The sequence below is a fragment of the Schistocerca gregaria genome, unplaced genomic scaffold (genome assembly GCF_023897955.1).
Source record: "Schistocerca gregaria isolate iqSchGreg1 unplaced genomic scaffold, iqSchGreg1.2 ptg000350l, whole genome shotgun sequence".
NCBI lineage: Eukaryota > Metazoa > Arthropoda > Insecta > Orthoptera > Acrididae > Schistocerca > Schistocerca gregaria.
In genome coordinates, this window is record NW_026061810.1 from 3,634,818 (window position 1) to 3,660,800 (window position 25,983).

At 46.0% G+C, this 25,983-nt stretch overlaps 1 non-coding gene across 1 annotated transcript; it reads right to left on the minus strand.

Moving 5' to 3' along the window:
• Window positions 1-1,975: 1,975 nt before the first annotated feature.
• Trnai-aau (transfer RNA isoleucine (anticodon AAU)) lies at window positions 1,976-2,053 on the minus strand. Its single transcript has one exon. It is a non-coding gene; the product is annotated as a tRNA-Ile (tRNA).
• Between the last annotated feature and the right edge of the window lie 23,930 nt (window positions 2,054-25,983).

Consider the following 25,983-nt stretch of genomic DNA (forward strand, 5'->3'; position numbering starts at 1 on the left):
AGAAGCGGCGACGACGACGACGACGACGACGACGACGACTAATATCGCGAGAGGCTCTGAGATATGTGAGAAATACATCTATAAAATGGAATTCAGACTGCCTCGTCTCACCTTATGCTGAGAAACAAGACCACACACTTTGTGCATTCGGAATCGAAGGCAGGGCGCCCCTCGCCGCATTTGCTACGATTGCCATTTGCTACTTCTGCAGAAGCGGCGGCGGCGACGACGACGACGACGACGAATATCGCGAGAGGCTCTGAGATATGTGAGAAATACATCTATAAAATGTAATTCAGACTGCCTCGTCCCACCTTATGCTGTACCGCTTTGGCAAATGCTTTATCTGCGCCATTCGCCTTAATCGCATCTGAGAGTAATTCTTAAAAAAACGCCTGTCGCTAATTGTCCGTCATCACAGGTACTGTTTGCTATACGGCCACGACGCGCAACTGATTTCCAAAATTCATCTTTCTCCTGTGAGGATGGAACTTACGACCCCTGGTTTATTAGACCAGTGCTCTACCACTGAGCTAAAGAGGCGCTGCCTAGCGGTACTCTTGGGTACTTCGTCCTTACGTTCGTCTGCATCATCAGACTTTAGCTGACAACACTTCACATTACCGGCTAATATTTGCAGCTATGGCGACAAATTACTGCTTGGCTACTCATCTGACACGTAACCGATGTGCTCTCCAAACAACAACACTTGCATTTCAGAACATGTCTTTCACACATGTCTACAAAATCACCTTCACCTTCAAATACAGTTTCCTTGCGACTGACAGAGACGTAGGCAAAGTTTAAAGTTGCTATTTCCATTAAATCTCGTTAATCAGAAAAACGGTAATTTACACCTGCAGCGGAACAAAATTCCGTTCCGCCCATCGTCTGGCTCGAACCCACGACCCAAGGATTAAGAGTCTGACGCTCTACCGACTGAGCTAGCCGGCTACCTCGGTGAATACCTGCCGGGTAGCACGTCACACAGTACTCGTTTGGGTTGGGTTGTCTTATACAGAATCTCTCCATGATGCCTAATGTTTTCCTAACGTCACACTCGTCACGTACTTCACTTTTATGTCATAATCATTTCTGAGAGGTAAAGAAATTGCATGACAACATGCAGAGCTAGTGGCGTCAAAATTAACACACATACTTTATGTGACTCAAAAGCCGAACGAGTTACTTTCCGACGTTGTTTTAGATGTGCAAGTGATAGTCAAAACTCGCTGTGTCGGCACTCTGCCGACCATTTCGCTAGTTAACACCGGTCTTGTTGTGTGTGTTTCAAGCTCAAGAGCATCTCCAAGCAAAAAATGGTTAACAGCAACATTCAGACGGTTTCGTACTGCTCAATTGCTACATTAAAACGTTATGTTTCTTTTTCAGAACTGGAAAAACACAAGCGTGAGAGCATTCGAACCTGTAATCTTCAGATCCGAAGTCCGACACCTTATCCATTAGGCCACACGGTCACTGACGACCAACATTTACATGTATACTACTCATCTCGAAACGCTCACACCCCTGAGGATTTGTGTTTTCGTTCTACACAGCCGCTGCCCCTTGCTCTTTCCCACCCATTCGTTACATTCAACCTCTGACGTGACCGACCAAATATAGACTGAGAAACAAGACCACACACTTTGTGCATTCGGAATCGAAGGCAGGGCGTCCCTCGCCGCATTTGCTACGATTGTCATTTGCTACTTCTGCAGAAGCGGCGGCGGCGACGACGACGACGACGACGAATATCGCGAGAGGCTCTGAGATATGTGAGAAATACATCTATAAAATGTAATTCAGACTGCCTCGTCCCACCTTATGCTGTACCGCTTTGGCAAATGCTTTATCTGCGCCATTCGCCTTAATCGCATCTGAGAGTAATTCTTAAAAAAACGCCTGTCGCTAATTGTTCGTCATCACAGGTACTGTTTGCTATACGGCCACGACGCGCAACTGATTTCCAAAATGCATCTTTCTCCTGTGAGGATGGAACTTACGACCCCTGGTTTATTAGACCAGTGCTCTACCACTGAGCTAAAGAGGCGCGGCCTAGCGGTACGCTTGGGTACTTCGTCCTTACGGTCGTCTGCATCATCAGACTTTAGCTGACAACACTTCACATTACCGGCTAATATTTGCAGCTATGGCGACAAATTACTGCTTGGCTACACATCTGACACGTAACCGATGTGCTCTCCAAACAACAACACTTGCATTTCAGAACATGTCTTTCACACATGTCTACAAAATCACCTTCACCTTCAAATACAGTTTCCTTGCGACTGACAGAGACGTAGGCAAAGTTTAAAGTTGCTATTTCCATTAAATCCCGTTAATCAGAAAAACGGTAATTTACACCTGCAGCGGAACAAAATTCCGTTCCGCCCATCGTCTGGCTCGAACCCACGACCCTGGGATTAAGAGTTCGACGCTTTACCGACTGAGCTAGCCGGCTACCTCGGTGAATACCTCCCGGGTAGCACGTCACACAGTACTCGTTTGGGTTGGGTGGTCCCATACAGAATCTCTCCATGATGCCTAATGTTTTCCTAACGTCACACTCGTCACGTACTTCACTTTTATGTCATAATCATTTCTGAGAGGTAAAGAAATTGCATGACAACATGCAGAGCTAGTGGCGTCAAAATTAACACACATACTTTATGTGACTCAAAAGCCGAACGAGTTACTTTCCGACGTTGTTTTAGATGTGCAAGTGATAGTCAAAACTCGCTGTGTCGGCACTCTGCCGACCATTTCGCTAGTTAACACCGGTCTTGTTGTGTGTGTTTCAAGCTCAAGAGCATCTCCAAGCAAAAAATGGTTAACAGCAACATTCAGACGGTTTCGTACTGCTCAATTGCTACATTAAAACGTTATGTTTCTTTTTCAGAACTGGAAAAACACAAGCGTGACAGCATTCGAACCTGTAATCTTCAGATCCGAAGTCCGACACCTTATCCATTTTTTTTTTTTTTTTTTTTTTTTTTTTTTCTTTATTTTAATTGGCCGGTGGCCCGACATGCAGTTTGTCCTGTTGCATGGCTTACTTTCAGAGACTCGCTAGTTTATCGTAGTGCTTGGTTGTCGCGAAAGTGAAAAGTAGGGCCTGTCCGCGATTTGAACCCGGGACCTCCTGCACCCAAAGCAGGAAACATACCCCTAGACCAACTTTTTTTTTTTTTTTTTTTTTGTTTTTTTTTTTTTTTTTTTTTTTTTTAAACGTGGGTGAGCTCCACCTACTCTTCAGCACGGTCAAAACGGTAGGGCTCGTCCGGGATTTGAACCCGGGACCTCCTGCACCCAAAGCAGGAATCATACCCCTAGACCAACTTTTTTTTTTTTTTTTTTTTTTTTTTTTTTTTTTTTTTTTTTTTTTTTTTTTTTTTTTTTTAATGAAGTAGTGGCAGGCAGGCGGCGGCAAAGAGGGCAGGGGTCAAGAATCCTGAGGCCTGGCCTCGATGTCGCCCCCATACCAGTCACCCATTTGTATATGTGAAATTTTTTTAATTTTTTATTTTTTATTTATAATTTTGTTTGAACCACTTTTTTTTTCCTCTTTTTTTTTTTTTTTTTTTTTTTTTTTTATGAGGATCTACCAGAAGGGATCCATTCTTCCACCAGAACTCAATCCGTTTCTTCTAGGTGAGTGAGGCGTTAACGGCAAAAAAAAATGATGACACTATCAACTATGTTAAGCAGTGTTCGAACTAAAGTACCTTTTCTGGTTAGGATTAATAAATAAATAAATAAGAAATAAGTGATTAAAAAGGAATCTTCTCCTTTGTTGGTGCAAAATATAAGAAAACGAAAAGTGTTTGTTTTTTTCTCTAGTGTTGTCTTCACATCTTTCGTCTGTTATTGTCCTCTGCTGTTCCTCAATGATGTAGCGAATAGTCGGTTTCGCCTTACTTCGAAAGAAGGTTAAACATGCATTCATGTCTCGTGGTATAGTTTCGGGCGTTCTGTAAATATTACATTCCCCGTCATGGCAAGGCTGACGGGTCGAGTGTCGAATCGCATATCACACAATGGTCTTGCTTAAAAAGTTGGCAAAGGTCGCCTTGTAGTTACGTTCGCGTGCGATCATGCTGTGCTGCAGGGTCAGGTATAGAACGAAATCGTCTTTGTTCTTATCGCCAGTACTAAAAATATAGTGCACTGTGTGACCTATTATCCAGTTGACAGCATTCCGCTTTGTCCTGGGAAATGGGATTGCATCAGGGTTGAGAAAGTCAGCTGGCGTTATCGCAGATGGTGAGGTCCTCTTGATGCTCGACAGTTTCTGTCGGGCGTAACCCCATATATCTTTCGTGGTACCACAGACGAAACGGTGTTCTTCGCTGTCTATGAGATTACACTTGACACACATTGGCGAGTCCTGCAAATGAATTGCATGAAGCCTGGACTGCGTCGGGATTTTTCTATTGACGGCAGCGTACCACGTCGCCTTTACTTGCGAAGGTAAGTAGGGGCTGTGGATGTTTTGCCACGTCGCGTCCCAGTTGTAGTTTGGAAATTTTTGTTCGATAACATTCCGTGATTTAGTTGCCACAAAGGAGTTGTAGATTGCCTTAACTGTCGTCAAATTCTTTTCAGAGACTGTTGTATGGACATAACTATACTCTAAGAGAAAACTCTTGAAGTGGTAGAGCGCAGTTGGTATATGGTGCACATCAATTGGCGGTTGAAGATCAGTCGGTGCGATTTCATTCAGGACAAGAGCGGTCAGACTGGTCGGTGACTGTTTCCATAGCTTGTAAGTTTTGCAGAAATAAAGAGCTTTCGCTTTCTTGTGTACATCGATGAGACTGAGTCCGCCATCTCGCGTTGGGAGTGTCAAGGTGTCATATCGAACTTTAAAGATCTGGCCACGACATACAAAGTGTCCAAGCGCGGACAGCATGCATTTGGCTATATCGGTGGGGATGGGCAAAACTTGAGCCACATAATTGATTTTGGCAGTGATATAAATATTGGCCAATTCAACCTTTTGAAGCTCGTCCAATTTCCTGACGCTATGTAACTTCGCACAAGCACGAATTTTGTTGAGCAATTGCTTATAATTGGCGGCAATGGTGTGGCGGATGGTGTTCCGAAAATCGACACCGAGACACGTCATCCTAGTGATCTCTTTAAGCTGGCCATGACCGATCGCGCCTATGCCTTGCCCAACGTTCATGATCCCTGATTTCGTCCAATGCAGTTTCGCACCAGATGCCTTTTCATATTGTGAGATGATCAGGAGACCCCTCTCGACCTCATTGACATTCATAGCTAGGAAGGTAACATCATCAGCGTAAGCTCGGCACACTATCTTCTGCCCGTGTATGTGGAGTCCTTGTAAACGTTCCGTCAAGGTGACTAGCAGCGGTTCGATCGCAATGGCAAACAGCGCCATCGACATAGGGCAGCCCTGCCTAACAGAACTGTTTATCGGGACGGCGCGACTTGGCTGACCGTTAACGACAAGTTTGGATGTACTATTCCGTAACAATTTCTGTATGATGCTGATGAACTGCGGAGGAAAACCCAGAGTCTGCATTATCTGGAAAAGGTAAGGATGGTTCACTCTGTCGAAGGCCTGTGCGAAATCTAAAGTTACGATAGCACATCGGATTTTGCAAGCGTCCGCAACAGAAATCACATCTCGATAGTCTGATAATGTCTGATATATAGCTCTGTCCTTTCCAACACTCGTTTGATGTGATCCAATGACGGTATGCATCACAGTTTTCATTCTCGTTGCGAGAATGCGAGCAAAAATTTTGTAGTCGCTGTTGAGCAACGTAATGGGTCGCAAAGTTGCGACGGTGTTATTGCTCGTCCGTTTCGGGAGTAAAACCACAAGTCCTTCACTGAATGGCGGAGGAATGGGCATGTCCGGTTGGAGAAGTTCGTTGCAGAGCACCGTCAGCTTTGTCTTCAGTTGTGGCCAGAAGACTTGATAAAGTTCCACCGGGAGACCGTCACATCCGGGAGATTTGTTTTTTGGACTGTGGAACACCACATCTTCCAGTTCATCTTCCGTTACATCGGTGACGAGTTCGGCTACATCCGCAGGGCTAAGCCTGTGCGTTAAGCTGCTCCGGAACTCTGCAAGGGCTTCGTCGTCGGTAGGTTTATTGGACATCAAGTCAGTGTAATAAGTTTGAACGGCGTCTCTGATATCGTGTTGCCGAGTTAGAATCGTGCCGTCTTCGGATTGTAGGTCAGTTAAGATCTTTGTCCGTGCTCGTTTAGTTTCACGTATCAGGTGATAAATGGATGGCTGTTCGCCTTTTGCCATAGTCGAAACCCGACCTCTAATTTTGTAACCTTCCATCTGTTTTCGTTTCAAAAGTAATATTTTTGCTTGCAGTCTTTTAATGCGGGGGTAGTTGTCAATCACAGTGGCATCAAGAGTATATAAGTCTCGAAGACATTGATAATAAAACTCCATCGTTCTCTTAAACCACCAGTTCTTATTCCGGGAATATTGTATCATGGATTTACGAATTTTCGGTTTAGCGCATTCGAGCCACCATTGCAATGCCGAGCCGTACGTACTGAATTTGGCTTCACTTTCATTCCACGCTCGAGTGAAGGCTTCTCTGCATTCAGGATCGTCTAAATGTGCAACATTTAGTTTCCATAGTCCTTTGCCTCGGTAGGTTTCCTGTTTCCCCAAATTCAGCGTGCAAATATAAGCCGCATGGTCGGAGAAACTGGTTGGCCAGACCTCAGTTTGTAAAATTCGCTGTCTGAGAGTGTCCGATACGTAAATGCGGTCCAATCTACTCGCTGAATGATTCGTGACGTGAGTAAAACCAGGTGTTGTACCAAACTTGTGCTCCCACGTATCGACTAAACGTAAATCCTTGACGATCTGTTCTAATTCAATCGATTTATTGAAATGCGGCGTCTGATCTTTGGCGTTAAGTACACAGTTAAAATCTCCCGCCAATATTAGGTGGTCACATTGTGTTGCAAAAAGCGGAAGTATTTCTTCCTTGAAAAAGTCCGCTCGGCGTCGCCTATTAGTTGAGCCGGATGGTGCATACAGATTTAGGAGTCTAACATTATTGATAGTCACGCCAATTCCCCTACAACTTATGAGTCGTTCTACATTCTGGACGATAATTCCTTCTTTCGTGAGAATAGCGGTGCCTAAATCAGAACCGTGTCCCGGATTGGCCGTCACATTATAACCGGGAATGTGGTCCAAAGCAATGTCGGCGACCTCCTGAAGCAAGAGGATATCAATGTCGGCGGCGTATAAGAGGTCTACGATGTTGTCGAGTTTGAGGGAACTGCGGATTTTATTTATATTTAATGTACCAATTTTATACGCCTGCTGATCAGTCATTCACGCTCTTACGAGAGTAAGAAGGAATCGGCGCCGTTTTAAAAGAAGTCAGAGTCCTCTTCTTTGTTTGCCTGCCGTGGATCCAGTAACTTATCATCATGTGCCGGTTCTATTGCCGTAGAAGGCTGTTCGGGAAATCGGGAAGTGACTGGAATATCAGTTGCATCAGCGTCCATGTGTTCGACCTCTGGTTCCGCCGCCCAGTCTATAGTGCTGGGGTTCTTGGACGCAAGAGGATGATGTTGTCGTTGTTCTTTTAAACAATGATCAACATCGTCACTGCACATGGGAGACACCTGGCCGGTAGCATCGCGAGAGGGCTCAGTTAGCGTGATTGCACGATCTTCATCCCGCAGGTGTGCAGAAGTTAGCGCCTGTTGTCGGGAGGATTCTGGTGATTTTGCACTGACTTTGTCCATGATTTGCTGCACCTTTCCCCGCAACGACGCCGCCGCCTCTTCCGCACCCTGGCGGGCGATTCTGCGTTTCTTGTTCTTCCGCGGGGATTTAGCAGGTGGACAACGCTCATCGGAATCCGAGATTTCATGGTGGGGTTGTGGGGAACGACATTCAGCAGTCACAGTCCTGACCTGCGTCTCTGAGGAGGTGGAATTTTGTTCTGTTGACAGAGTCGGGGGCTGCGCTACGGAATCAACCACGTCACTCACACTCAGGTGTTGCTCTTGTCGCTCAGAAATGTCAACAAGTTGCTCGGCCGTTGGAGGAAGGGTTGGTTGGGGGCGAATGTCTACTTCGGTATCCATGGGCAGTTGGTCGGTCGGTTGGCCGCGAGCCACCGAAGCGTAAGTGGTGGACAAAATAGTCATCTCCGCGGACTTCACCGCTTCACCTGTCGGCAGCTGCACAACACGTCTTTGAATACATTCAGAACGAATATGACCTGGAGAATTGCAAGCTGCACACGTTCGTGGTTGACCATCATAAATTACGATACCTCGATAACCGCAAACGTTAATGTAAGACGGAATATGTCGTAATAAGTCCACCTTCAACTGCCTGACACCGTTCAAAACCGGATATTTGTGAGCACCGGACCATTTTTCTGCAAAATTACTGAGGACCTTCCCAAAGGGTGCAATAACAAGATTGATCGCATCTGTAGGAACTTCAAAGGGTAGCTCAAAAATTCGAATTGTTCGAATACCAAGTCCCACATGATCGACAGTAACTTCGCCAATATTTCCATCACTGTGTTTAAACTTAAGCTTACCACCGGTATTATTGACAACTCGTTCGCATAACTCAGGGTTTTTCAGCTTCAAGTACATCACACTACTCACAATTGACAAGTGAAAACCAACAGTATCTTCAAACGGAACTTGAACAACTTCCTCTAACCAATCCTCAATTTCGAAAGATTTAGGTCGAGCAAAACGTCGATCAAAGGTAAATTTCAGAGTGTCCTTTCTACTAAGTTGAGCCATTACTGCATTTTCGAACGTTGACAGAATATCTAACTACTGCGAAGCGCCGGCGAAAACGCACAGACTTACACAGCGGATGTAAACAAAGCCAGCCGCAGAGCGAAGCACAGCACGACGAACCGCTCGCCACCGCCGCTGCAGGCAGACTATCCATTAGGCCACACGGTCACTGACGACCAACATTTACATGTATACGACTCATCTCGAAACGCTCACACCCCTGAGGATTTGTGTTTTCGTTCTACACAGCCGCTGCCCCTTGCTCTTTCCCACCCATTCGTTACATTCAACCTCTGACGTGACCGACCAAATATAGACTGAGAAACAAGACCACACACTTTGTGCATTCGGAATCGAAGGCAGGGCGTCCCTCGCCGCATTTGCTACGATTGTCATTTGCTACTTCTGCAGAAGCGGCGGCGGCGACGACGACGACGACGACGACGACGACGACGACGACGAATATCGCGAGAGGCTCTGAGATATGTGAGAAATACATCTATAAAATGTAATTCAGACTGCCTCGTCCCACCTTATGCTGTACCGCTTTGGCAAATGCTTTATCTGCGCCATTCGCCTTAATCGCATCTGAGAGTAATTCTTAAAAAAACGCCTGTCGCTAATTGTCCGTCATCACAGGTACTGTTTGCTATACGGCCACGACGCGCAACTGATTTCCAAAATTCATCTTTCTCCTGTGAGGATGGAACTTACGACCCCTGGTTTATTAGACCAGCGCTCTACCACTGAGCTAAAAAGGCGCGGCCTAGCGGTACGCTTGGATACTTCGTCCTTACGGTCGTCTGCATCATCAGACTTTAGCTGACAACACTTCACATTACCGGCTAATATTTGCAGCTATGGCGACAAATTACTGCTTGGCTACACATCTGACACGTAACCGATGTGCTCTCCAAACAACAACACTTGCATTTCAGAACATGTCTTTCACACATGTCTACAAAATCACCTTCACCTTCAAATACAGTTTCCTTGCGACTGACAGAGACGTAGGCAAAGTTTAAAGTTGCTATTTCCATTAAATCTCGTTAATCAGAAAAACGGTAATTTACACCTGCAGCGGAACAAAATTCCGTTCCGCCCATCGTCTGGCTCGAACCCACGACCCAAGGATTAAGAGTCTGACGCTCTACCGACTGAGCTAGCCGGCTACCTCGGTGAATACCTGCCGGGTAGCACGTCACACAGTACTCGTTTGGGTTGGGTTGTCTTATACAGAATCTCTCCATGATGCCTAATGTTTTCCTAACGTCACACTCGTCACGTACTTCACTTTTATGTCATAATCATTTCTGAGAGGTAAAGAAATTGCATGACAACATGCAGAGCTAGTGGCGTCAAAATTAACACACATACTTTATGTGACTCAAAAGCCGAACGAGTTTCTTTCCGACGTTGTTTTAGATGTGCAAGTGATAGTCAAAACTCGCTGTGTCGGCACTCTGCCGACCATTTCGCTAGTTAACACCGGTCTTGTTGTGTGTGTTTCAAGCTCAAGAGCATCTCCAAGCAAAAAATGGTCAACAGCAACATTCAGACGGTTTCGTACTGCTCAATTGCTACATTAAAACGTTATGTTTCTTTTTCAGAACTGGAAAAACACAAGCGAAACAGCATTCGAACCTGTAATCTTCACATCCGAAGTACGACGCCTTATCCATTAGGCCACACAGTCACTGACGACCAACATTTACATGTATACGACTCATCTCGAAACGCTCACACCCCTGAGGATTTGTGTTTTCGTTCTACACAGCCGCTGCCCCTTGCTCTTTCCCACCCATTCGTTACATTCAACCTCTGACGTGACCGACCAAATATAGACTGAGAAACAAGACCACACACTTTGTGCATTCGGAACCGAAGGCAGGGCGTCCCTCGCCGCATTTGCTACGATTGTCATTTGCTACTTCTGCAGAAGCGGCGGCGGCGACGACGACGACGACGACGACGACGACGACGACGAATATCGCGAGAGGCTCTGAGATATGTGAGAAATACATCTATAAAATGTAATTCAGACTGCCTCGTCCCACCTTATGCTGTACCGCTTTGGCAAATGCTTTATCTGCGCCATTCGCCTTAATCGCATCTGAGAGTAATTCTTAAAAAAACGCCTGTCGCTAATTGTTCGTCACCACAGGTACTGTTTGCTATACGGCCACGATGCGCAACTGATTTCCAAAATTCATCTTTCTCCTGTGAGGATGGAACTTACGACCCCTGGTTTATTAGACCAGTGCTCTACCACTGAGCTAAAGAGGCGCGGCCTAGCGGTACGCTTGGGTACTTCGTCCTTACGGTCGTCTGCATCATCAGACTTTAGCTGACAACACTTCACATTACCGGCTAATATTTGCAGCTATGGCGACAAATTACTGCTTGGCTACACATCTGACACGTAACCGATGTGCTCTCCAAACAACAACACTTGCATTTCAGAACATGTCTTTCACACATGTCTACAAAATCACCTTCACCTTCAAATACAGTTACAGTTTCCTTGCGACTGACAGAGACGTAGGCAAAGTTTAAAGTTGCTATTTCCATTAAATCTCGTTAATCAGAAAAACGGTAATTTACACCTGCAGCGGAACAAAATTCCGTTCCGCCCAGCGTCTGGCTCGAACCCACGACCCTGGGATTAAGAGTCTGACGCTTTACCGACTGAGCTAGCCGGCTACCTCGGTGAATACCTGCCGGGTAGCACGTCACACAGTACTCGTTTGGGTTGGGTGGTCCGATAGAGAATCTCTCCATGATGCCTAATGTTTTCCTAACGTCACACTCGTCACGTACTTCACTTTTATGTCATAATCATTTCTGAGAGGTAAAGAAATTGCATGACAACATGCAGAGCTAGTGGCGTCAAAATTAACACACATACTTTATGTGACTCAAAAGCCGAACGAGTTAGTTTCCGACGTTGTTTTAGATGTGCAAGTGATAGTCAAAACTCGCTGTGTCGGCACTCTGCCGTCCATCTCGCTAGTTAACACCGGTCTTGTTGTGTGTGTTTCAAGCTCAAGAGCATCTCCAAGCAAAAAATGGTCAACAGCAACATTCAGACGGTTTCGTACTGCTCAATTGCTACATTAAAACGTTATGTTTCTTTTTCAGAACTGGAAAAACACAAGCGTGACAGCATTCGAACCTGTAATCTTCAGATCCGAAGTCCGACGCCTTACCCATTAGGCCACACGGTCACTGACGACCAACATTTACATGTATACGACTCATCTCGAAACGCTCACACCCCTGAGGATTTGTGTTTTCGTTCTACACAGCCGCTGCCCCTTGCTCTTACCCACCCATTCGTTACATTCAACCTCTGACGTGACCGACCAAATATAGACTGAGAAACAAGACCACACACTTTGTGCATTCGGAATCGAAGGCAGGGCGTCCCTCGCCGCATTTGCTACGATTGCCATTTGCTACTTCTGCAGAAGCGGCGGCGGCGGCGGCGACGACGACGACGACGACGACGAATATCGCGAGAGGCTCTGAGATATGTGAGAAATACATCTATAAAATGTAATTCAGACTGCCTCGTCCCACCTTATGCTGTACCGCTTTGGCAAATGCTTTATCTGCGCCATTCGCCTTAATCGCATCTGAGAGTTATTCTTAAAAAAACGCCTGTCGCTAATTGTTCGTCATCACAGGTACTGTTTGCTATACGGCCACGACGCGCAACTGATTTCCAAAATTCATCTTTCTCCTGTGAGGATGGAACTTACGACCCCTGGTTTACTAGACCAGTGCTCTACCACTGAGCTAAAGCGGCGCGGCCTAGCGGTACTCTTGGGTACTTCGTCCTTACGGTCGTCTGCATCATCAGACTTTAGCTGACAACACTTCATATTACCGGCTAATATTTGCAGCTATGGCGACAAATTACTGCTTGGCTACACATCTGACACGTAACCGATGTGCTCTCCAAACAACAACACTTGCATTTCAGAACATGTCTTTCACACATGTCTACAAAATCACCTTCACCTTCAAATACAGTTTCCTTGCGACTGACAGAGACGTAGGCAAAGTTTAAAGTTGCTATTTCCATTAAATCTCGCTAATCAGAAAAACGGTAATTTACACCTGCAGCGGAACAAAATTCCGTTCCGCCCAGCGTCTGGCTCGAACCCACGACCCTGGGAGTAAGAGTCTGACGCTTTACCGACTGAGCTAGCCGGCTACCTTGGTGAATACCTGCCGGGTAGCACGTCACACAGTACTCGTTTGGGTTGGGTGGTCCCATACAGAATCTCTCCATGATGCCTAATGTTTTCCTAACGTCACACTCGTCACGTACTTCACTTTTATGTCATAATCATTTCTGAGAGGTAAGGAAATTGCATGACAACATGCAGAGCTAGTGGCGTCAAAATTAACACACATACTTTATGTGACTCAAAAGCCGAACGAGTTACTTTCCGACGTTGTTTTAGATGTGCAAGTGATAGTCAAAACTCGCTGTGTCGGCACTCTGCCGACCATTTCGCTAGTTAACACCGGTCTTGTTGTGTGTGTTTCAAGCTCAAGAGCATCTCCAAGCAAAAAATGGTTAACAGCAACATTCAGACGGTTTCGTACTGCTCAATTGCTACATTAAAACGTTATGTTTCTTTTTCAGAACTGGAAAAACACAAGCGTGACAGCATTCGAACCTGTTATCTTCAGATCCGAAGTCCGACGCCTTATCCATTAGGCCACACGGTCACTGACGACCAACATTTACATGTATACGACTCATCTCGAAACGCTCACACCCCTGAGGATTTGTGTTTTCGTTCTACACAGCCGCTGCCCCTTGCTCTTTCCCACCCATTCGTTACATTCAACCTCTGACGTGACCGACCAAATATAGACTGAGAAACAAGACCACACACGAGGGCAGGGCGTCCCTCGCCGCATTTGCTACGATTGCCATTTGCTACTTCTGCAGAAGCGGCGGCGGCGACGACGACGACGACGACGACGACGACGACGACGACGACGAATATCGAGAGAGGCTCTGAGATATGTGAGAAATACATCTATAAAATGTAATTCAGACTGCCTCGTCCCACCTTATGCTGTACCGCTTTGGCAAATGCTTTATCTGCGCCATTCGCCTTAATCGCATCTGAGAGTAATTCTTAAAAAAACGCCTGTCGCTAATTGTTCGTCATCACAGGTACTGTTTGCTATACGGCCACGACGCGTAACTGATTTCCGAAATTCATCTTTCCCCTGTGAGGATGGAACTTACGACCCCTGGTTTATTAGACCAGTGCTCTACCACTGAGCTAAAGAGGCGCGGCCTAGCGGTACTCTTGGGTATTTCGTCCTTACGATCGTCTGCATCATCAGACTTAAGCTGCCAACACTTAATATTACCGGCTAATATTTGCAGCTATGGCGACAAATTACTGCTTGGCTACACATCTGACACGTAACCGATGTGCTCTCCAAACAACAACACTTGCATTTCAGAACATGTTTTTCACACATGTCTACAAAATCACCTTCACCTTCAAATACAGTTTCCTTGCGACTGACAGAGACGTAGGCAAAGTTTAAAGTTGCTATTTCCATTAAATCTCGTTAATCAGAAAAACGGTAATTTACACCTGCAGCGGAACAAAATTCCGTTCCGCCCAGCGTCTATCTCGAACCCACGACCCAGGGATTAAGAGTCTGACGCTCTACCGACTGAGCTAGCCGGCTACCTCGGTGAATACCTGCCGGGTAGCACGTCACACAGTACTCGTTTGGGTTGTGTGGTCCCATACAGAATCTCTCCATGATGCCTAATGTTTTCCTAACGTCACACTCGTCACGTACTTCACTTTTATGTCATAATCATTTCTGAGAGGTAAAGAAATTGCATGACAACATGCAGAGCTAGTGGCGTCAAAATTAACACACATACTTTATGTGACTCAAAAGCCGAACGAGTTACTTTCCGACGTTGTTTTAGATGTGCAAGTGATAGTCAAAACTCGCTGTGTCGGCACTCTGCCGACCATTTCGCTAGTTAACACCGGTCTTGTTGTGTGTGTTTCAAGCTCAAGAGCATCTCCAAGCAAAAGATGGTCAACAGCAACATTCAGACGGTTTCGTACTGCTCAATTGCTACATTAAAACGTCATGTTTCTTTTTCAGAACTGGAAAAACACAAGCGTGACAGCATTCGAACCTGTAATCTTCAGATCCGAAGTCCGACGCCTTATCCATTAGGCCACACGGTCACTGACGACCAACATTTACATGTATACGACTCATCTCGAAACGCTCACACCCCTGAGGATTTGTGTTTTCGTTCTACACAGCCGCTGCCCCTTGCTCTTTCCCACCCATTCGTTACATTCAACCTCTGACGTGACCGACCAAATATAGACTGAGAAACAAGACCACACACGAAGGCAGGGCGTCCCTCGCCGCATTTGCTACGATTGCCATTTGCTACTTCTGCAGAAGCGGCGGCGGCGGCGACGACGACGACGACGACGACGACGACGACGAATATCGCGAGAGGCTCTGAGATATGTGAGAAATACATCTATAAAATGTAATTCAGACTGCCTCGTCCCACCTTATGCTGTACCGCTTTGGCAAATGCTTTATCTGCGCCATTCGCCTTAATCGCATCTGAGAGTAATTCTTAAAAAAACGCCTGTCGCTAATTGTTCGTCGTCACAGGTACTGTTTGCTATACGGCCACGACGCGCAACTGATTTCCAAAATTCATCTTTCTCCTGTGAGGATGTAACTTACGACCCCTGGTTTATTAGACCAGTGCTCTACCACTGAGCTAAAGAGGCGCGGCCTAGCGGTAGTCTTGGGTATTTCGTCCTTACGATCGTTTGCATCATCAGACTTAAGTTGCCAACACTTAATATTACCGGCTAATATTTGCAGCTATGGCGACAAATTACTGCTTGGCTACACATCTGACACGTAACCGATGTGCTCTCCAAACAACAACACTTGCATTTCAGAACATGTCTTTCACACATGTCTACAAAATCACCTTCACCTTCAAATACAGTTTCCTTGCGACTGACAGAGACGTAGGCAAAGTTTAAAGTTGCTATTTCCATTAAATCTCGTTAATCAGATAAACGGTAATTTACACCTGCAGCGGAACAAAATTCCGTTCCGCCCAGCGTCTATCACGAACCCACGACCCAGGGATTAAGAGTCTGACGCTCTACCGACTGAGCTAGCCGGCTACCTCGGTGAATACCTGCCGGGTAGCACGTCACACAGTACTCGTTTGGGTTGGGTGGTCCCATACAGAATCTCTCCATGATGCCTAATGTTTTCCTAACGTCACACTCGTCACGTACTTCACTTTTATGTCATAATCATTTCTGAGAGGTAAAGAAATTGCATGACAACATGCAGAGCTAGTGGCGTCAAAATTAACACACATACTTTATGTGACTCAAAAGCCGAACGAGTTACTTTCCGACGTTGTTTTAGATGTGCAAGTGATAGTCAAAACTCGCTGTGTCGGCACTCTGCCGACCATTTCGCTAGTTAACACCGGTCTTGTTGTGTGTGTTTCAAGCTCAAGAGCATCTCCAAGCAAAAAATGGTCAACAGCAACATTCAGACGGTTTCGTACTGCTCAATTGCTACATTAAAACGTTATGTTTCTTTTTCAGAACTGGAACAACACAAGCGTGACAGCATTCGAACCTGTAATCTTCAGATCCGAAGTCCGACGCCTTATCCATTAGGCCACACGGTCACTGACGACCAACATTTACATGTATACGACTCATCTCGAAACGCTCACACCCCCTGAGGATTTGTGTTTTCGTTCTACACAGCCGCTGCCCCTTGCTCTTTCCCACCCATTCGTTACATTCAACCTCTGACGTGACCGACCAAATATAGACTGAGAAACAAGACCACACACGGAGGCAGGGCGTCCCTCGCCGCATTTGCTACGATCGCCATTTGCTACTTCTGCAGAAGCGGCGGCGGCGACGACGACGACGACGACGACGACGACGAATATCGCGAGAGGCTCTGAGATATGTGAGAAATACATCTATAAAATGTAATTCAGACTGCCTCGTCCCACCTTATGCTGTACCGCTTTGGCAAATGCTTTATCTGCGCCATTCGCCTTAATCGCATCTGTGAGTAATTCTTAAAAAAAACGCCTGTCGCTAATTGTTCGTCATCACAGGTACTGTTTGCTATACGGCCACGACGCGCAACTGATTTCGGAAATTCATCTTTCTCCTGTGAGGATGGAACTTACGATCCCTGGTTTATTACACCAGTGCTCTACCACTGAGCTAAAGAGGCGCGGCCTATCATTACTTTTGGGTACTTCGTCCTTACGGTCGTCTGCATCATCAGACTTTAGCTGACAACACTTCATATTACCGGCTAATATTTGCAGCTATGGCGACAAATTACTGCTTGGCTGCACATCTGACACGTAACCCATGTGCTCTCCAAACAACAACACTTGCATTTCAGAACATGTCTTTCACACATGTCTACAAAATCACCTTCAAATACAGTTTCCTTGCGACTGACAGAGACGTAGGCAAAGTTTAAAGTTGCTATTTCCATTAAATCTCGTTAATCAGAAAAACGGTAATTTACACCTGCAGCGGAACAAAATTCCGTTCCGCCCAGCGTCTGGCTCGAACCCACGACCCTGGGATTAAGAGTCTGACGCTCTACCGACTGAGCTAGCCGGCTACCTCGGTGAATACCTGCCGGGTAGCACGTCACACAGTACTCGTTTGTGTTGGGTGGTCCCATACAGAATCTCTCCATGATGCCTAATGTTTTCCTAACGTCACACTCGTCACGTACTTCACTTTTATGTCATAATCATTTCTGAGAGGTAAAGAAATTGCATGACAACATGCAGAGCTAGTGGCGTCAAAATTAACACACATACTTTATGTGACTCAAAAGCCGAACGAGTTACTTTCCGACGTTGTTTTAGATGTGCAAGTGATAGTCAAAACTCGCCGTGTCGGCACTCTGCCGACCATTTCGCTAGTTAACACCGGTCTTGTTGTGTGTGTTTCAAGCTCAAGAGCATCTCCAAGCAAAAAATGGTCAACAGCAACATTCAAACGGTTTCGTACTGCTCAATTGCTACATTAAAACGTTATGTTTCTTTTTCAGAACTGGAAAAACACAAGCGTGAGAGCATTCGAACCTGTAATCTTCAGATCCGAAGTCCGACGCCTTATCCATTAGGCCACACGGTCACTGACGACCAACATTTACATGTATACGACTCATCTCGAAACGCTCACACCCCTGAGGATTTGTGTTTTCGTTCTACACAGCCGCTGCCCCTTGCTCTTTCCCACCCATTCGTTACATTCAACCTCTGACGAGACCGACCAAATATAGACTGAGAAACAAGACCACACACTTTGTGCATTCGGAATCGAAGGCAGGGCGTCCCTCGCCGCATTTGCTACGATTGCCATTTGCTACTTCTGCAGAAGCGGCGGCGGCGGTGGCGACGACGACGACGACGAATATCGCGAGAGGCTCTGAGATATGTGAGAAATACATCTATAAAATGTAATTCAGACTGCCTCGTCCCACCTTATGCTGTACCGCTTTGGCAAATGCTTTATCTGCGCCATTCGCCTTAATCGCATCTGAGAGTAATTCTTAAAAAAACGCCTGTCGCTAATTGTTCGTCATCACAGGTACTGTTTGCTATACGGCCACGACGCGCAACTGATTTCCAAAATGCATCTTTCTCCTGTGAGGATGGAACCTACGACCCCTGGTTTATTAGACCAGTGCTCTACCACTGACCTAAGAGGCGGGGCCTAGCGGTACTCTTGCGTACTTCGTCCTTACGGTCGTCTGCATCATCAGACTTTAGCTGACAACACTTCATATTACCGGCTAATATTTGCAGCTATGGCGACAAATTACTGCTTGGCTACACATCTGACACGTAACCGATGTGCTCTCCAAACAACAACACTTGCATTTCAGAACATGTCTTTCACACATGTCTACAAAATCACCTTCACCTTCAAATACAGTTTCCTTGCGACTGACAGAGACGTAGGCAAAGTTTAAAGTTGCTATTTCCATTAAATCTCGTTAATCAGAAAAACGGTAATTTACACCTGCAGCGGAACAAAATTCCGTTCCGCCCAGCGTCTGGCTCGAACCCACGACCCTGGGATTAAGAGTCCGACGATTTACCGACTGAGCTAGCCGGCTACCGCGGTGAATACCTCCCGGGTAGCACGTCACACAGTACTCGTTTGGGTTGGGTGGTCCCATACAGAATCTCTCCATGATGCCTAATGTTTTCCTAACGTCACACTCGTCACGTACTTCACTTTTATGTCATAATCATTTCTGAGAGGTAAAGAAATTGCATGAAAACATGCAGAGCTAGTGGCGTCAAAATTAACACACATATTTTATGTGACTCAAAAGCCGAACGAGTTACTTTCCGACGTTGTTTTAGATGTACAAGTGATAGTCAAAACTCGCTGTGTCGGCACTCTGCAGACCATTTCGCTAGTTAACACCGGTCTTGTTGTGTGTGTTTCAAGCTCAAGAGCATCTCCAAGCAAAAAATGGTCAACAGCAACATTCAGACGGTTTCGTACTGCTCAATTGCTACATTAAAACGTTATGTTTCTTTTTCAGAACTGGAACAACACAAGCGTGACAGCATTCGAACCTGTAATCTTCAGATCCGAAGTCCGACGCCTTATCCATTAGGCCACACGGTCACTGACGACCAACATTTACATGTATACGACTCATCTCGAAACGCTCACACCCCTGAGGATTAGTGTTTTCGTTCTACACAGCCGCTGCCCCTTGCTCTTTCCCACCCATTCGTTACATTCAACCTCTGACGTGACCGACCAAATATAGACTGAGAAACAAGACCACACACTTTGTGCATTCGGAATCGAAGGCAGGGCGTCCCTCGCCGCATTTGCTACGATTGCCATTTGCTACTTCTGCAGAAGCGGCGGCGGCGGCGACGACGACGACGACGACGACGACGAATATCGCGAGAGGCTCTGAGATATGTGAGAAATACATCTATAAAATGTAATTCAGACTGCCTCGTCCCACCTTATGCTGTACCGCTTTGGCAAATGCTTTATCTGCGCCATTCGCCTTAATCGCATCTGAGAGTAATTCTTAAAAAAACGCCCGTCGCTAATTGTTCGTCATCACAGGAACTGTTTGCTATACGGCCACGACGCGCAACTTATTTCCAAAATTCATCTTTCTCCTGTGAGGATGGAATTTACGACCCCTGGTTTATTAGACCAGTACTCTACCACTTTTTTTTTTCATATGAGATAGGTGAGTAACGAAGTAAATGTATACAAGTAAATAAAATCCCTTCTTTTGGGGTTATGGAAAGGAAATAGTTCCGCTACATTCTTCCATCATTGAGTGGGAGCGATTTTTATATTAGAGCCAGGCTTACTTCAGCCTGATGGCTTCTCATGGGTGTGTCAGCAACCTATTAGTGCTGCGACACGAGGGCGAAGGGTAAACGAAATAGCCACCTTGTTGGCGTAAAATGAATGAGAAGCTTAATAGATAATTTCTTAAAGGAAAAAAAAAGGAATTCTGAGGTTGAACAACATGTCGTTTGATCGTTCTTCAGCTCTGTCGGTGAGACAATGTTCGGTTCAAGAAATTTGCGTAGTTGTCTTTGTATTTCATTTGTCGTTCGAGCTTTTGATGTTCTGTCATCAGGTACATCCAATAATCTGCTTCACTTTTCGTCATAGCCGTTGAGATGTAATGGACTGTCAGTCCTTTGAGCCAGTTGGCTGACCTTCTTTTAGTGTTAGGATATGGCACGTCATCAGGCAGAAGGACGTGTGTCGGTGAAATTGTGTTAGGTGACGTACGTAGCACATGTGCTAGTTTTTGCCTGAAGAGATTCCACACGTCTTTCACATCTTCACAGACGAAGCGATGTTCTGCAGTGTCGACGACATTGCAGCTGGAACAGTTTGGTGTGTGTGCCAGACGTATCGCGTGCAGTTTGGAGTTGGTTGGGATTTTTCTATTGACTGCGAGGTACCACGTCGATCGCACATTGGATGGTAGATGGGGGTCAGATATGTTATCCCATATGTTTTTCCAATTATAATGTCGAAACTTGTTTTCTATTCGATTGCGCAATTTTCCTTCCAGCAAGATGTTGTAAACCTCCTTAACCCGATATATGTCCTTCTCCGGTATTCTATGGCGTGCATAGCTGTATTCCACCAGAAAGTGTTTATAGTGGTACAGCTCGTGGGAGATGTGATGCACATCGATTGGTGGATCTCTGCTGACTGGGGTGATTTCACGTAAGAGAAGAGCCACTAAGGTCCGCGGTGATCGTTGCCACTGTTTATAAGTTTTGCTAACGTATAGCGCTTGCGCTTTAAGGTAGATGTCTGTCAGTTGTAGCCCTCCATTGCGTGTCGGTAGCGTCAAGGTATCATATGAAACCTTAAATATCTGACCTCTGCTGACAAAATAACCAAGCGCTGTTTGCATTTGGTGTGCAATGGTTCGTGGCAGAGGCAGCACTTGAGCAACATAGTTGACTTTGGAAGTGATGTATGTATTGGCCAGTTGCACTTTTTGTATTACGTTTAAATTACGCAAGCTGTGTTGTTTTATGCTTGCCCGTAAGGTGGCAAGTAATTTTCGATAATTGAGAGCGGCCGTGCGGCGGATATTACTCGTATATTCTATTCCAAGGCATTTGATTTTTTCCACAGTGTTGATACTTCCAGCGGCTCTGATCTCTATACCACGACCAAGATTCTTAATACCAGATTTATTGCGGTTGAGTTTAGCTCCTGACGCCATTTCGTAAGTCGCCACAACTTCAAGTACTGTTTCCACCTCTCTTTCGTCAGTCACAAGTACCCCTACATCGTCCGCGTAGGCTTGACATATGATCTTCTGTCCGTGTATATGTAATCCACGGAGTTGCCGAGTCAGAGATTCTAAGAGAGGTTCAAGCGCAATCGCGAAAAGCGTCATGGACATTGGGCAACCTTGTCTTACCGAACTCTGAATATTGATCGGGTGACTGAGTTGTCCGTTGACACTGATTCTTGACGTGCTATTCGTCAGTATGTTTTTCACGGAGGCTATAATTTTCTGGGGGAAGTGCATGGATGTCATACACCGGAGCAGGTACGAATGATTAACTTTATCAAAAGCTTTTTCAAAATCAAGCGACATCAGAGCACAGCGAATGTTGCAGGCTTCCGATATCGCTATAATGTCTCTGTAGTCGCATAAGGTCTGAAATATCGTTCTGTCCTTTCCCACACTTGTCTGGTAGGCTCCTGTCACTGTACGAATAACAGAATTGAACCTTTGCATCATGATACGGGCGAAGATTTTATAATCACTATTGAGAAGTGTTATGGGTCGAAGATTCTCCACGGTTTTGCCTCCTGGTGTTTTGGGGACTAAGACCACTGTACCTTCACAGAATTCCTTCGGAAGGTCAGTGTCCGCATTTAGTATTTCATTGCATACGAGTGTCAATTTAGCAATTATTTGTTCGCGAAAAGTTTGATAAAATTCAGCGGGTAGCCCATCTGGTCCAGGTGATTTGTTCTTTGGGCTCTTCGAGATGGCATCTTCGACGTCTTCGTCCGTTATTCTCGCTGCGAGCACATCAGCTTCTTCTGGAGTGAGTCGCTCTGTCGTCCTAGCAGTGAGAGCTTGCTGCGCCGTTTCATCTGTCTGTGTATTGGCCAGCAATTCACTAAAGTGTCGATGGATCTCGTCTCGTATTGCAGCTTGATCTGTCAAGAGTCTCCCGTCTGAAGTTTTGAGTTCCGTCAGAATTTTAAGTTTTTGTCTTTTGTTCTCTTGGAGAATGTGGTACATCGATGTTGTTTCTTCTCGTGTACCGTTCTGCAAACGCGTTCGTATTTTACAGCCTTCGAGATGATGTCTCTGCAGGTTGAGCAATTTTGCTTTTATTCTGTTGATTTGCCCATAATTTGTTATGACTGTAGCATTACGAACGCACAAGTCTCTCAGACAGCTGAAGTAAAACTCTACTGTCCGCTTCCGCCAGACGACTTTTTCACGGGAGTAAGTTTTCATTGTCTTTATTATTGCGGGCTTCGCGCAGTTTAGCCACCAATTCAGCGCCGTGCCGTACAAGTGGAATTTCCTTTCACATTCTGCCCAAGTGGTGTGGAAGGCGGCGTGACATCCAGGATCCGAAAGATGAGTAACGTTTAGCTTCCACTGACCTCTCGCCCTGTAAGTGCCTTGTTTCTCTAAATTTAACGTACATATGTACGCTATATGATCAGAGAAAATCGTGGGCCATAGCTCGGACTGTAAAACGTGTCTCCTTAAATTGGATGTTGCGTAAATTCTGTCGATACGACTGGCAGAATGGCTGGTGATATAGGTGAAACCTAGCCTATCACCGTGTTTTAGTTCCCAAGTATCAAACAGTTGGAAGTCTCTGACGATGTCCTCCAGCTCCAGAGATTTGTTAAAATTTGGCGTCTGATCCTTGGGACTCAGCACGCAGTTAGAGTCACCCGCAAAAATTATTTGGTCAAATCGCACCGCGAAAAGGGGGGCGATGTCCTCTTTGAAAAATTCGGCCCTGCGGCGCTTGTTTCCGGTTCCTGACGGGGCATATATGTTGATAAACCTGGTGTTGTTTATCGTGACAGCGAGACCTCTATTGCTAGGCAGTTGCACCACGTCTGTAAGTAGGATCCCCTCTTTAGTCATAATCGCTGTGCCGAGGCTATTGTCATTGCCAGGATTGATGACGGCGTTGTAGCCAGTGATGTCGTCCAAACGGATAGCCGTTACTTCTTGCAGCATTAAGATGTCAATATCAGCGGCGTACAGAAAATCTTGGAGATTTCTCAGAATGAGAGTGCTGCTAATTTTATTTATATTCAAGGTTGCAATTCTGTACGCCTGTAAAGACGTCATGTCGACTATACCGTGTCAGGTGGGGTACTGTTTGCCAAGGGAAGTGGATGCTTGCTCCACTTAGAAGAAGTCGGCATCATCATCTGCCGCACGAATATCTTTGATGGTGGTTTGTTGCCGGGTGGACACATCCTGTCGACGGTCGGGTGCCGTCCGTCCTGAACGTTGTGCTATGTCAGCCATCTCTGCATCATGGCTTTGCTCCTCCATGTCATCTGCCCAGTCTCGTGTGCACGTAACTTCCCGCGTGTACATGTTGGGTACAGGTGGAAGGTCCTTCAGACTAGCTGTACCGTCTTGAATATGGATTCCACGGTCGGGGTCAGTGTCCTCATTTCGAGTCTTCCTTTTTGTTGTTCGATCTTCCGGAGGAGTTGCCTGTGTCGTCTCCGCCAGTTCTTGGCCTATTTGTTTCGCCTTTTCACGCAGAATTGGCGCGATTTCTGCTGCTCCCTGACGGGCTATTCGACGTTTCTTCCGTTTCTTTGGTGAAACAGTTGTAGGCTGCTGGTCATTATCCTCCGACGTGGCAATAGTATCTTCTTTGTGTTGCCCGACTTCTTCGAGTGATTTGCACATGCCTTCTTCTGCCGTCTTAGCCTGGTCTTGTTCTCCACGCCTGTCAGTTTCCTCGTCTTGTGAGTGTGCTGGACCTGTAGCTTCTTTGCTGCTAGTATCCATGGCTACGCTACCATCGGGAACGTCGGCATAAGCAACTATCACCGTGTCGAAACACATGTCTGAGGCGACGTCACTGCGTAGTGCGGCGGCGTACGTCACGGGTAGCGTGGCCATTTGACTAGGCGGGTCTCGCTCCCCAGTCGGCAGTTGCGTCACACGCCGTTGAACACACTGCGCGCGGACGTGTTGGGTCGAACCACAACCCGAGCAGGTTCTCGGCTGGCCATCGTAAATGATGATCGCTCTATATCCACCAATCCAGAGATACGACGGGATATGTTTCAGCATATCAATCTTAACTTGCCTGACTCCATTTAATACTGGATTCTTGTGCAAGCTAGACCATTTTTCGGCGACATTGCTGATAATGGCGCCATAGTCTCTCAGTTTGTTGTTTATCTCCTCGGGCGTTATTTCAAAGGGGAGCTCAAAGATTCGAACCGTTCGTATTCCCATTCCGGCACGCGAAACCGTGACCTGCCCTATGTGTCCGTCTGAATGTTTGAATTTTGCCACCCCACCACATGCTTCTACAATTTGGTCGCACTTGTCAGAACTGGATAACTTAAGGAACACAGTCGGACTGACAATCGACAGGTGTATTCCAATCAATTCATCCACTTTGATCTGAAAAGTTTCTTCGATAAATGCCTCAACTTCGTAAGATTTCGGTCGGGCGTAGTTCGATCGAAAATCAACTTCAAAGTATCGCGTCGCGTTGTCTGATCCATTATGTCAATCTAAAAATGTGATCGTGAACTATGACTAACGCAGAAAGCGCGCACTCACCACACAGCGCCGGCCGCTCGCAGCGACGATGTAAACACCGCAACAGCCGCACCGCACGTCCGCACAGCACGGCCGCTGGCGGCGGAATGGAAACGCCTGTTGCTAATTGTTCGTCATCACAGATACTGTTTGCTATACAGCCACGACGCGCAACTTATTTCCAAAATTCATCTTTTTCCTGTGAAGATGGAACTTATGACCCCTGGTTTATTAGACCAGTGCTCTACCACTGAGCTAAAGAGGCGCGGCCTATCATTACTTTTGGGTACTTCGTCCTTACGGTCGTCTGCATCATCAGACTTTAGCTGACAACACTTCATATTACCGGCTAATATTTGCAGCTATGGCGACAAATTACTGCTTGGCTACACATCTGACACGTAACCGATGTGCTCTCCAAACAACAACACTTGCATTTCAGAACATGTCTTTCACACATGTCTACAAAATCACCTTCACCTTCAAATACAGTTTCCTTGCGACTGACAGAGACGTAGGCGAAGTTTAAAGTTGCTATTTCCATTAAATCTCGTTAATCAGAAAAACGGAAATTTTCACCTGCAGCGGAACAAAATTCCGTTCCGCCCAGCGTCTGGCTCGAACCCACGACCCTGGTATTAAGAGTATGACGCTCTACCGACTGAGCTAGCTTTTTTTTTTTTTTTTTTTTTTTTTTTTAATGCATTGCCTAGCTACGAA